Source organism: Lynx rufus, unplaced genomic scaffold, assembly GCF_022079265.1.
Source record: "Lynx rufus isolate CCGP_SWC_20201006 ecotype Redwood Valley unplaced genomic scaffold, mLynRuf1.p SCAF_15, whole genome shotgun sequence".
NCBI classification, from domain to species: domain Eukaryota; kingdom Metazoa; phylum Chordata; class Mammalia; order Carnivora; family Felidae; genus Lynx; species Lynx rufus.
The window spans coordinates 27840139-27850727 of record NW_025814829.1 but is presented as its reverse complement, the minus strand read 5'-3'; the positions used below and the strand labels follow the sequence as shown (position 1 = coordinate 27850727).

The following is a 10589-nucleotide window of genomic DNA, read 5'->3' as shown; positions in this document are numbered from 1 at the left end:
GGTAGGTAACCCTCCCATCCCCCGCCCCGACTCTGGGTGATGGTACTTTAGTCTCTGCAAAAGGAGCGGTGGTTCCTCCCTCCTGCCCAGGAGACCCAGGCACCTGCTCCCATCCTTCTGGCCACCTCACACACCATGCCTGAGAGCGACACTTAGACCCTTGGCCTGTGAGCCCAAAGCCTGGAGCCCCGTCGTCTGCCTCTTGAGCTCCTTGTTCTAAGAAGCACCCTTTGTGGGGGTGAATTTGGGCTCATGAGAAACCCCATTTAGAATCTACTCCCACCCCTCCTTGCCCCCAATGCATCTGTCTTTGCTTCATTCCATCTGGTGTCCTCAGAGGAATGGCTAATTAAATTGAAAAGAGCTGGCCTATTTTTGGTGTTTTTCAGCTAAGACCTAGAGGAATAGCCACAAAGTTTGGAAAGAACCCCAGGGAGACTGAAAAGCCCTGGAGTTGGCTGGTTATTCTAAGATTGGCAGGTCCTGAATCCCATAGGCTGTCTGCTCCAGTTAAGGTTCCATCCCAGTCTCTGGGTCAGCAGATTTGGGGATGGGGTAAAAACTGGAGGAAGGGGAAATATTCTCCTGAGTGTTCTTGTCCACTCATCCTAGAAGAAGAGACAAGCTCGTTTATTGGGCTTTGGGGTTTTTGTTTGTTTGTTTGTTTGTTTGTTTTGTTGCCAAGTCAGAACAGCCACTGCACCAGTTTGGGGGAACAACGCTTATTTTCTGGAGAAAGATGGCAGGAGTTGGGGTGAGGGGGTGAGATGTGGAGGGGAGGCAGGGGTGGAGCAGAGGTACAGGTCCCTATCTTAGGTTCCTTTCCTTGCATCTGAACAAATACGGTTTCCTCCCAGAAAATTACTTTCTGGCCAAAAAGAAAACTCATCATGTTACTCCCCTATGTGAAAACTCCCTTCGGCTTTTTATTTGTCTGCTTGACTGATAAACTCCAGAACTGGACCTACAATGTTCCCTTTAAGTCAACCCAAACCTTTCTCACCAGATTCAGTTCCTGTCATCCTGTGTTCTAGACAACGTGAGTATTTCACCATCCTTTTTCACCTCTTGCTGTTCCCACACATTTCAAGTCCTCTGCCAGGAATTCCCTTCTCTGCCTAGCAGATTTTACTCATTGATGGACTTTTTGTCCAGTATTACCTCTCTGAAGCCCTTTTTTTTTTTTTTAACACTTCTAGGAATTAGTCACTGTCTTGCTGTGAGTTCTAGAACTTTGATAATAGCTCCATCATACCTCTGACCAAACACATTATAGTGATTTTTTTTTTTTAAACCATGTCTCTGTTCTATGTAAAATATTTGCTCCTTGAGCAGGGAGTGTGTTTTATCCATTCGTATAGCCCGAGTCTCCAGCATGGGGCCAAGTGAATTTTTATTGAATTGCTTGATCATCGATCAGGACATCACTCTTGGAGGTGGAAGAAATCTGTCCTCTAGAGAGCCTAGTGGGGAAGACAGTTGAGAAAGTTCAGGCAGGCATTTCAGAAATTGATCCTTCCCAGGTGAAGTGAGAAGTCACGTGTGGAGTCCGGTGGGTGTCTTTGTCCGTGGCTGTTGTGTAAAATCTTAGGGGTGGAAAATCTGAAACTTGTCCTTGGGTGGATCCAGTTCCTGAGTAAGCGGCAACAGCTCTTCGTTCACCTGTCCCCAAGCCCCATCTCACATTCCCACTTCCTCCAAGAAGCCTTCCCTAAACATTCCTGCTCCTGGTTCCCCAGCTGGGCTGCTAGATTCTTGAAGTTTTGTCCTCACTGGACGGCACAATCCTGGTGCATGTTTTGTGCCCCCAAATTGTTCATCGGTGCCGATGAAATTGCCTGCTTGGGATCACAGAGACTGTGTTGTAATACTCTGCCCCTGCCCCTCTGGATCTGCTACCCCTCATTCTCCACGGCGCTCTGTGCCACCCCAGAAGTTTGGCCTTTTAGGATTGCGCCAGCCAGACTCTTCTCCTCTGGCTTGCGGTCAGGTTTGGCCAGTGGGAGGTGTGGGACTAAGAGGAGATGGCAGGCCTTTCAGCCACTTGCTTCCTCCCTGCTGGCCAGAGGTTGGCAGTGTTTGTCTTCCTCAAAGGCCCTCTGTGGAGTGGCCGCCTCCTCCTCCTCTTTGACAGTCACGCTCTCCGAGATTGCACCAACCAGCCCTTTCCCTGGGCCATTGTGGCTATCTCCTGGGAACCTCACTGTCCCCTGATAGTTTCCTGTCACCCTTCCCCAGTTTTGTAAACGGCCTCTTCATCAGACTCTCCCCAGTGTTCCTCTTTGAGTGGGGATTAGACATGGTGGCCTCTTAACCCTCTGGTCTAGCTCCAGGCCTGTAGGGTTCTCCAGATGACTGCTTAACACTGGCCCAAGCAGGGCCCTAAATTATTGGTAACTTTCCAGGAACTTACATGCTTCTGCATATGCCCTACTCCCCTCTGATTTCTTAAATTTTCCAGCCAGAGAAAATGAACATTTGTCTCCAACCTTAGCAGTAATATTCAGGGAGTTTGGGGTTCCCTAATAGCCCCTGAAATCACAAATAATCCTGCTCCTTCCCGATATGTTCAGTGTTTTTCTGAACTAGTTAGATCTACAAACATGGAATGGCTTTTTGTTTCTTTTGTTTGGAGGGGGGGGGGGGTCCCAATTTCTCCCCTGAACAGTCAGCCATCAGGTTAACAATCTTCAGCACTGTTGAATGTGCCCCTGCCTTCCCTCCACCCCCCACTGCCATTCCCCAAGTTCAGGCTCCTTGAGTTCAGGCTTCTCAGGGCCTAGGGCTCCTGGGGTCTGGGCCTCCCCATTCGATGACACCGTGTCGTCCTGCAGGGAGCAAGTTTTCTGACTCCTCATGATCCCGAGACCACTATCCGCACACCCTCTGCAATGAACAGGTACACTTGGGGCCACAGGCTTTCAGACATAATACACAGGGCATTTGTCTTACCAGGAGGATTGGAGCAAAATGGGCCTCCTGGCTCAAGGTCCCCCAACCACTTAGGGGCTCAGAGCTGAACAAAGAGGGCTTTAGCTTGCTGAATCGCTTCACCTAGTTCCGAGACCTCAGTAAAAACTCTTCTCCTGGGAGCCTCTCCGGGTGCTGTCCTAGATTGCCTAGGGGGCCCTCAGAGCCAGATCCGCAACCAGCTGCCTAAAGGGAAACTGAGGCCTAGAGAGGAGAAACAGCCACTGCCCTGAGCGACAGGAGAGGGTGGGTGGGGGAAGGGAGAGGGGACAGGTGTGCGGTTGAAGGTCATCAAATGCTGATGTTCTCAGCGGAGAGGGTTGGAGATGGGGACAGGAGTGCATGCAGGGGGACAAAGCAACGGGAAAGAAAAGATGTCGGGGGTGTATGTGTGTGTGCGTGCACACGCGTGTGCCCACTACAAAAGGCTTTGGCCAAATTAAGACTTGTGGAACTTTTGCCAACCTCTCTCCCGTCAACTCCTCTGCCTACACTGCCCTCCTGCGGGTTATCACCCTCTCCCAGTGCCAGGACTGGGGGCTGATGGTTTTGCCTGGGGTAAAGTCCCACGGACTGGCTGCCCTCCCCCCGGCCTGAATTGCCCCTTCCCACTCTCCTCCGGTCTACCCCAGGCCCCATAAAGAAGAGCTGACACCCTCGCCCACATAGCTCCTCCTGCCAGATTGAGACACTTGAGCTGGGAGATTACCGGAGCCCTCTTTTTAACCAGTCTCGGCTCATGTGACTGGCTTTGGTCCAGGCAGACAGATGCGGGCCAGCCCTCCAGGCAGGGCACACAGCACTATTTATTTCCTACCGGGTCCTCTTTGGGCAGAGCAGGCAGGGTGGGGCTTTCTCATTGTATTTAAGCCTCAGCTGGCGCCACGGAATTGCCCTAGCCTCAGCCTTTGCCCCTTTCCCAACCCTGTAGGTAAAAATACCCCCCTCCCCCCGTTTTGGCACCTTTGGGGAGCTGGGTGGGGGTGGGGGAAGAGAGTTGCTGAGAATGCACTGTAAACACCGCATGGGGTGGGGGGTGGGGGTGGGGTTGAACGGGGCAGGGTGTTTTTGTTTTTGTTTTTGTTTTTAATAGCAGCAGGGGAGAGTCTGGCTCCAAACCAAGACTCTGCTACCAACCTAAGGGACAAGGAAGGGCGTTTGGTGTCTCCAGTTTGGGCCTCAGTCTGTCGCTTTTCCCATTAGGAAGAGCCTGGGCACCATTCATTCATGACGTCTCAGGAGGAGGCATTGTAGATAGTGGGTGGTCCGTGGGGGACACGATCCTGGCTGGTGAGGGATGGGGCAGCCACCACGAACATCCTGTGCTGACCTCCGCCCCCACGCTTTATTTTGTTCACTCCTAGGGCACCTAGGGCATCATCGCACGCATCTCCTTGAACGTCAATTCTTTCCCCGAGCTTTACCTTTCCCCAAATTTTGAGACCAAGGACTTGTGTCTAATTCATGTTTGAATTGCCCAGCACAGCGCCTAGCGCACAGAAGACACGAGAGAATGGAGAAGGGGGGCTGCCGGTGGGGGGGGGGGCTTGGCGCCCCTGGGGGAGCCCCTGGAGAGCACGTAGCTGTGTGGGGAGGGGGGACACTCCCAGGGCTGGGATGGGGACACTGCCAGCGCTCTCTCCCTGGTTTCTAACTTCACCAACCTTGACTCCACGGCCTGAGAAATCCCAGCCTTGCCCCCTTCTCCAGCCCCAGCGGCACCCAGGCTTTCCCAGCTAATGCTGCACCTCTCTCCTTGGGAGGTAGTAGAATTTAGGGCCAGGAGTAAAGAAAGAACGGGGGGGGATTACTCGCTCTTTGAAATGCAGCTGCCTGGGGCCAGGTTCGGTTTGAGATGGGTAGGAGGGGTGGCGTGTGTGACCCTGCAGTTGGGAGACAGTTGTCCCTGCAGGAAGGCCGGCCACGGAAGTGCCTGACCCCTGTTATTTCAGCAGGATTGAGGGGAAGCACCTGTGGTCCTTCCCTCCGCTTGGCCCCGACAGGAGTCAGAAGCCTTCTCTGCCTCACTCCTGCTGCTGTGCCTGGCCTGTCTCTCTAACACCTTGAAGCAGAAGGTGATTTGGGGTTCCAAGGAAAAGAAAGGGGCTCTTTTTTGTTCTTCTTAATGTTTATTCATTTTTGAGAGAGAGAGAAAAAACAAAACGAATGAGCAGGGAGGGGCAGAGAGAGAGGGAGACACAGAATCCAAAGCAGCCTCCAGGCTCTGAGCTGTCTGCGTAGATAGAGCCCAATGCAGAGCTCGAACCCGCCAGCCATGAGATCATGACCTGAGCTGAAGTCGGACACAACTGACTGAGCCACCCCAGGGCCCCTAGAAAGGGGCTCTTGAATGAAGCTTTCCTGGCAGGGACTGGAACCAGGACAACGTGGGACAGCTGCTCAAAAACCACAGAGCAGGATCTCAGGGAGGATGTTTCGGAATCTATCCCAAGCACTCGCCTGGGTCTCAGGCACTGGGTTTGATGATGGGACAGAAATAAACAATGTCGATTTAGCAACCGGAGAAAACAGCAACGCTAGCCAGCAAGTTGTTGAAGGAGATAGGCAGGGAGAGAAGGGTGGTGGGGAAGTCTGGTGTCTGCTCCTTCCTTCTCCTCTGTGCTTTCTCTCCATAGTGAATTTGGGATAGAGTTGATGTTTGAGGAGAGAGTACCAGGAGTCGAACCCCTGACCTGAAATCATGCCGGAGAAACCCCAAGGGTGACCCCAATCTCATCTTCAAGGTTGGAAATGGAGGGGAGTGAGAGCCAAGCAGCTTTTGGGATAGCACATCTTTCTCCTCCTTCAGCTCAAACACAAGCCTTACATAAGAACATTCTCTTCTGAATCTATCTCCCCTTCCTGCCCCATTCACTTACAGATTTACACAAATTTAAAACCAGAGCAGAGTGGAGGTAACTTAGGAGTTTTCTCTAAACCCATTGCCTGGCTTTTGTTAAACAACAGAACATACGAACGTGTGGTCTGCAGAGCTGTGGATGCTCCCGTCTCTGACAAATGCCACTAGGGTGCCCCCAACCCGCCCCGGCCCCGCCCCGGCCCCCCCCTCCCCCCACCAGCCATAGCTCAATAAGTCACTGTTGAAAGAATAAATGTACTAATAAAGGCCTGTATGGACGTGCATTAGAAAGGCAGAGATGTGTGGGCTAGGGCTCCACCCTGGGAATGATTAAGGATTCTCTGCAGTGGATCGGATTGGGTATCCTGGGTCTGCTCCTGCATTGGGAGCCTGTCAGCAGCCAGATGCACAGGCAGGGCTGGGCAGCGTTTGTAAAACAAGGTCAAATTGTACCCAGGCTCATGCTATAGAAAAAGCAAGACCAGACCTGAGCATTGTCACGGTCTAGCTGCGGTCACTTCAGGTCTCTGCCTCTGGACTGAAATTACCTCCTGGGTAATGAGAAGCGATGGACGGCACACCTATTGTTCTCATCGCCATTTCATTGCCTCCTCTAAGCTCTAAGTTCTGATAGTTTCGGCCTTACAATGGTCCAAAAAGCCACGGGACCGTCCTGGCTTGGTGTCTACTAGATTATGAGGAAATCTGAACGGCATGGGGAAGGCTGATATTCTTTTCTAATTCTGCCTGGCCTCTGGTTTCTCTTAAGGCACAGCTGCTTTCACGCGAGTACAGGAGGGTCCTTTCCTAGCTTTAGGCCAGGCTCTCATAAGGCAAAAAGCCTGTTCAAGAATCCAGGGGATGATTCAAGGGCGGCAGAGGGCGGTCTGTGAGTTCAGCGTCCACTTAGTTCCTGTTGCCAGGGCAAGAGTGGCGCGGGGCCAGCTCAGAAGCAGGCAGGAGCTGAGTTGCCCAAGGGCCCCTAAGAACTCGTTTCCCTTTCCTTCCATGTGCTCAGTTCTCTTAGGTTTTAAGTTGTTATGTGGTACAAGTCCTCGGCCTAAGAAACACACTGAAACTTCCCAAATAAACTGTATTCCTTGAAGCTGCTTGTTAGGATTCATCCTGAAGTTACGCTTGGGCCCCTGGAGGCTACATGTAAGAAATCCTGATGGGAGAGCTGACGGTTAGGGCCCCCTGGGAAAATGGCCATCCCTACATGACTTCTCATTTCCCTTTTCCACAAAGCCAGGGTACGTCCTGGATTCTGAGGAACTATCAGAATAAGCAGAATCTCTTTAAGGCCGTCTCTCATCCTACCCCTCGTCCATTTATTTCCTTTTTCTAGCATTTTCTTTCTCTCTCATTGTCAGCACTGATAACCCATAGCGACTGGTTCACAGTCGCCACACTGGTGGTGAGTACAGCAGGCAGGGCCAGCTGCGGACGTTCTCAGACTTGGTTTTGAAACAATCATGAGGTGCTGAAAAATTCTCAAAGCATTCCATCTTTATGTTTTGATAAACACCCCCCACCCCCAAACAAAATAAAACAAAACAGAAAAACCCACTGAGTCATCCTTGCCAAACTATACTTTCCAGAGGAAGCGTGTCAGCAGATTCAAATGAACAATGATAGAATCCCGTGATACCAAGATGATTCAAACCTGATGCTTTAGAGGCTGACATCCTGAGCTGAAATAGTCAGGGGTCACCATCTGGCCTGATTTGGGGGCAGTCCTTTCTTTTTAGTTTATCTGTGCGGTGGCAGAGGAGGTGAGACTCTTTCTAGTCAACAGGCAGGCAGGCTTCTCCTGTTATAGAAAACTTGTGAGAGAGTCTAGGCACGACTTGGTGGTTGGTGAGCTATATTAAGAATCATATTCTCTCCTTCAAAGTCTAGACGATGTATTTGTAGCTCTGGCTTATCTCAGGGGTTATAGATCTCAGGGGCCAGAGCTTTCAGTCCCTACATGGATGGGTTCACTGGGACTCTTAAAAACCTGCCTCACTGAAATTAGCAGGCATAATTGGACAGACACTTGGAAAAGATTACCCCCTAATCACATGATGGCTGCAGGCCAGGTTTGGAAGTAAGCTCTTTTAAATTCCTAGGCCGTAGGAAGTACAGGTTGAAGACGAAAGCGGGACATGCTGGACTGAGGATGTTAAAAATATTTTTTAAAACGGGGAGGCTGATGCCTGGCAGAGGACAACTCTTCCCTGATGTGCTATTCCCTCGTCTTGTCTCACTCCTTGTTTGGAAAACTCCAGGTTGTTCATATCATGGACGACTGCGGCTGCTCTCTGTGTGGTGAGCTATGGTGCTCTACAGACCGGTCACCTCCGACACGACTGAAGACCCGAAGGGACACGTGCTCTGGCGGCTCCCACCTGCTTCAGAGAAGGACCGAGCCTTGATTCTCAGAGGAGCAAAAGCGTACGCAGGCAGTCCGGAACAATCATGGCCACTTTTCCACTTCCGTGTTGGTGACATCAGGTAACAGATACATGGGACATAATTAAAAATAAACGAGAAAAAGGTTTCCATGGTTCACGAAAGCAGTAGGAGTATTGTGAGGAAAGCTTAGAAGCATTTATCTGCTGCTACCCAAAATTTAGCATTTGACTGTAATTATGCCTCCTTAGGAATTAAGCAAAGCAGAAAATGTTTCAACACGACCAGCTGCTGCAGATCCAAACTGTTTCACGGGTGAACTTTTTATTTCATCTTTTCTGTTGCTTTTTGATCGTGCAATAAACCCCACTCGTAACAGATTAAAGGTCATAAAAATTATAATGACATTAGCCAGCTAACCCATTTTTCCCAAACCCTCTTAAAACACCTAGGACCAAAGCATGCTACTATAGTCATAAACCAGAGTCGTCTGGGGAAGAGGCAGGCCCCACCCTCTCCTCTTTCAGAGTCCCTGTGGGTCAGAAGCCGAATCTTTATGCCATAGTTAAGGTTATGGCTGCGTTTTTCATACGTATTACCAAGGTGTCAGATACTGGGCCAGAAGGAGGTGCCCTCGCATAACCCTTCTCCGGTTACCCCTGCTCAAAGAGGAGAGATTGGAGAGTGGAGATCGTGTGGGTTAACTTAAAAGACAAGAGGTGAGCACATTCCTGGCACACAGAGGGAGATGGACCTCTGTCACCTGCGCATGACGGATAGCATTACAACTGGCTCATTTAGAGCATTAGGAAGACGTGGGCCTGCCCATTTGAAGCTTCCGTTCCAACAAAGGAGAGCTCATGATGGCATATGATGAAGGCACAGATCACTCACCGTGAGGGCAGAAGGTAGGACAGAGTCTAATACGATGAGCAGTTGAATTTCCCATGTTGAAAGAAAAAAAAAAAGACTTCAGGAAATGAAATAGAACAGAAATTCCTACCCTACTCTTTCCACGGCATCAATAGCAATTTGGAAACGGAGTTGAGTTTTGCCAATTTAAAACTCAGTAGAAGTCAACCGACTTGGCCTGTTTAATGGAAATGACCAGAAGAGCGAACATGGCTGAAGAGCCATCCAGTAACCGTCAGTCAGACAGCCTGAATCTCTGCACTAACTCTGATCCAGTTTAGTCACTCACTGCTGTGGGCAGGGATCCAAGAAAAAAATTTCACAGGGGCCGAAAGAAGGGGGCCCAGGGTAACAGCCTCTAAAAATGACAACTTGCCCCGAAGCTTGAAACCGACTCAAACCTCCCCAGATCCATCTGGCACAACCAGCACATCTGACAGCAGCCCACGGTCTCCAAACGTGAATCGGCTGCAGAGGACTGGCACGCCAGCCTGAATGACTCTGCTCCGCGTCACTCGCTAGATTGCCAAACTTAGGCACGAGCGCATCCATCCACCTTCCCAGAGCCTTCTAGAATCTGTCTCCGGTGTCACGGGTTGCCTACCGCCTGTCACTTGGCCTGCTTTCAGGAACCCGAACATCCACTCAGTGCACAGAAACAGATCACACGTCCACCTCAGCCACAGGCTCGTCTCTCCCGTCACGGATGGCGCGGGCTGACCCGGGAGACCTGGCACTGAAACACCAACACCGAAATCCAGGGGCAGCCCGTGTGTTTGGGGTGGCAGTCCTCGAGACACTGTTTGCTTAGAAGAGCAGGCCTTCCACGCTGATAACAACGGGCATAACCACCTCAACCCGTGCTGGGCCGAGATAACGCAGGGGACCCTTACGCAACTGCTCCGTCAGGTGGCGAGTGCAGCGGGAGCTGGAGGGGCCTAATGGAGGCGCATGTTCCATTGCCTTCTGTAAACCAGGAGGGAAGGAAGCCATTCAAGTTTTACACAGTGCACCAGGAGCACCGGCACGTCCCCTTTCTAGGAGGCGGAGGCCTCAGTCTGAACTCGGCCGGCGGGGGGGGGGGGGGGGGGGGGAGTGCTAAGGGCACGCTCTGGACATTGCTTCATTCTGTTTGCACAGCCTGTGCTGTGGCAATCAGAGTGCTTTTGGATAAGGCAAACGTTCCTTAAATGATATGCCCTTGGCATGTTTTTCCTTCTGGTTACTGTGTTGCCCAGCGAGCTTGTGATCTCCTTCTGATCTCACGGCGCTTGCAGGAGACTAAGTTCTACAGTAAAAATGGAACTGGGTCACCCTGAGAATGGTGTGAAGAAAGCAACGGTCTACTTTACAGAGCACACTTGGGGGCAGAGTTCAGGCGCACCCCTGGAGGAGAGTGGCAGGAGAGGGCAACAAAACAGTAGCACTCAGGTATTTAGGCACTGTGCCT

The 10589-nt window shown here is 51.2% G+C and overlaps 1 long non-coding RNA gene across 1 annotated transcript; it reads right to left on the bottom strand.

The window, feature by feature from the left end:
• Positions 1-8236: 8236 nt before the first annotated feature.
• Positions 8237-10179, bottom strand: LOC124510057 (uncharacterized). Its single transcript, XR_006961583.1, has 3 exons — positions 9744-10179; positions 9122-9147; positions 8237-8308 (listed from the first exon to the last, which is right to left on the bottom strand). It is a non-coding gene; the product is annotated as an uncharacterized LOC124510057 (long non-coding RNA).
• Positions 10180-10589: the final 410 nt, after the last annotated feature.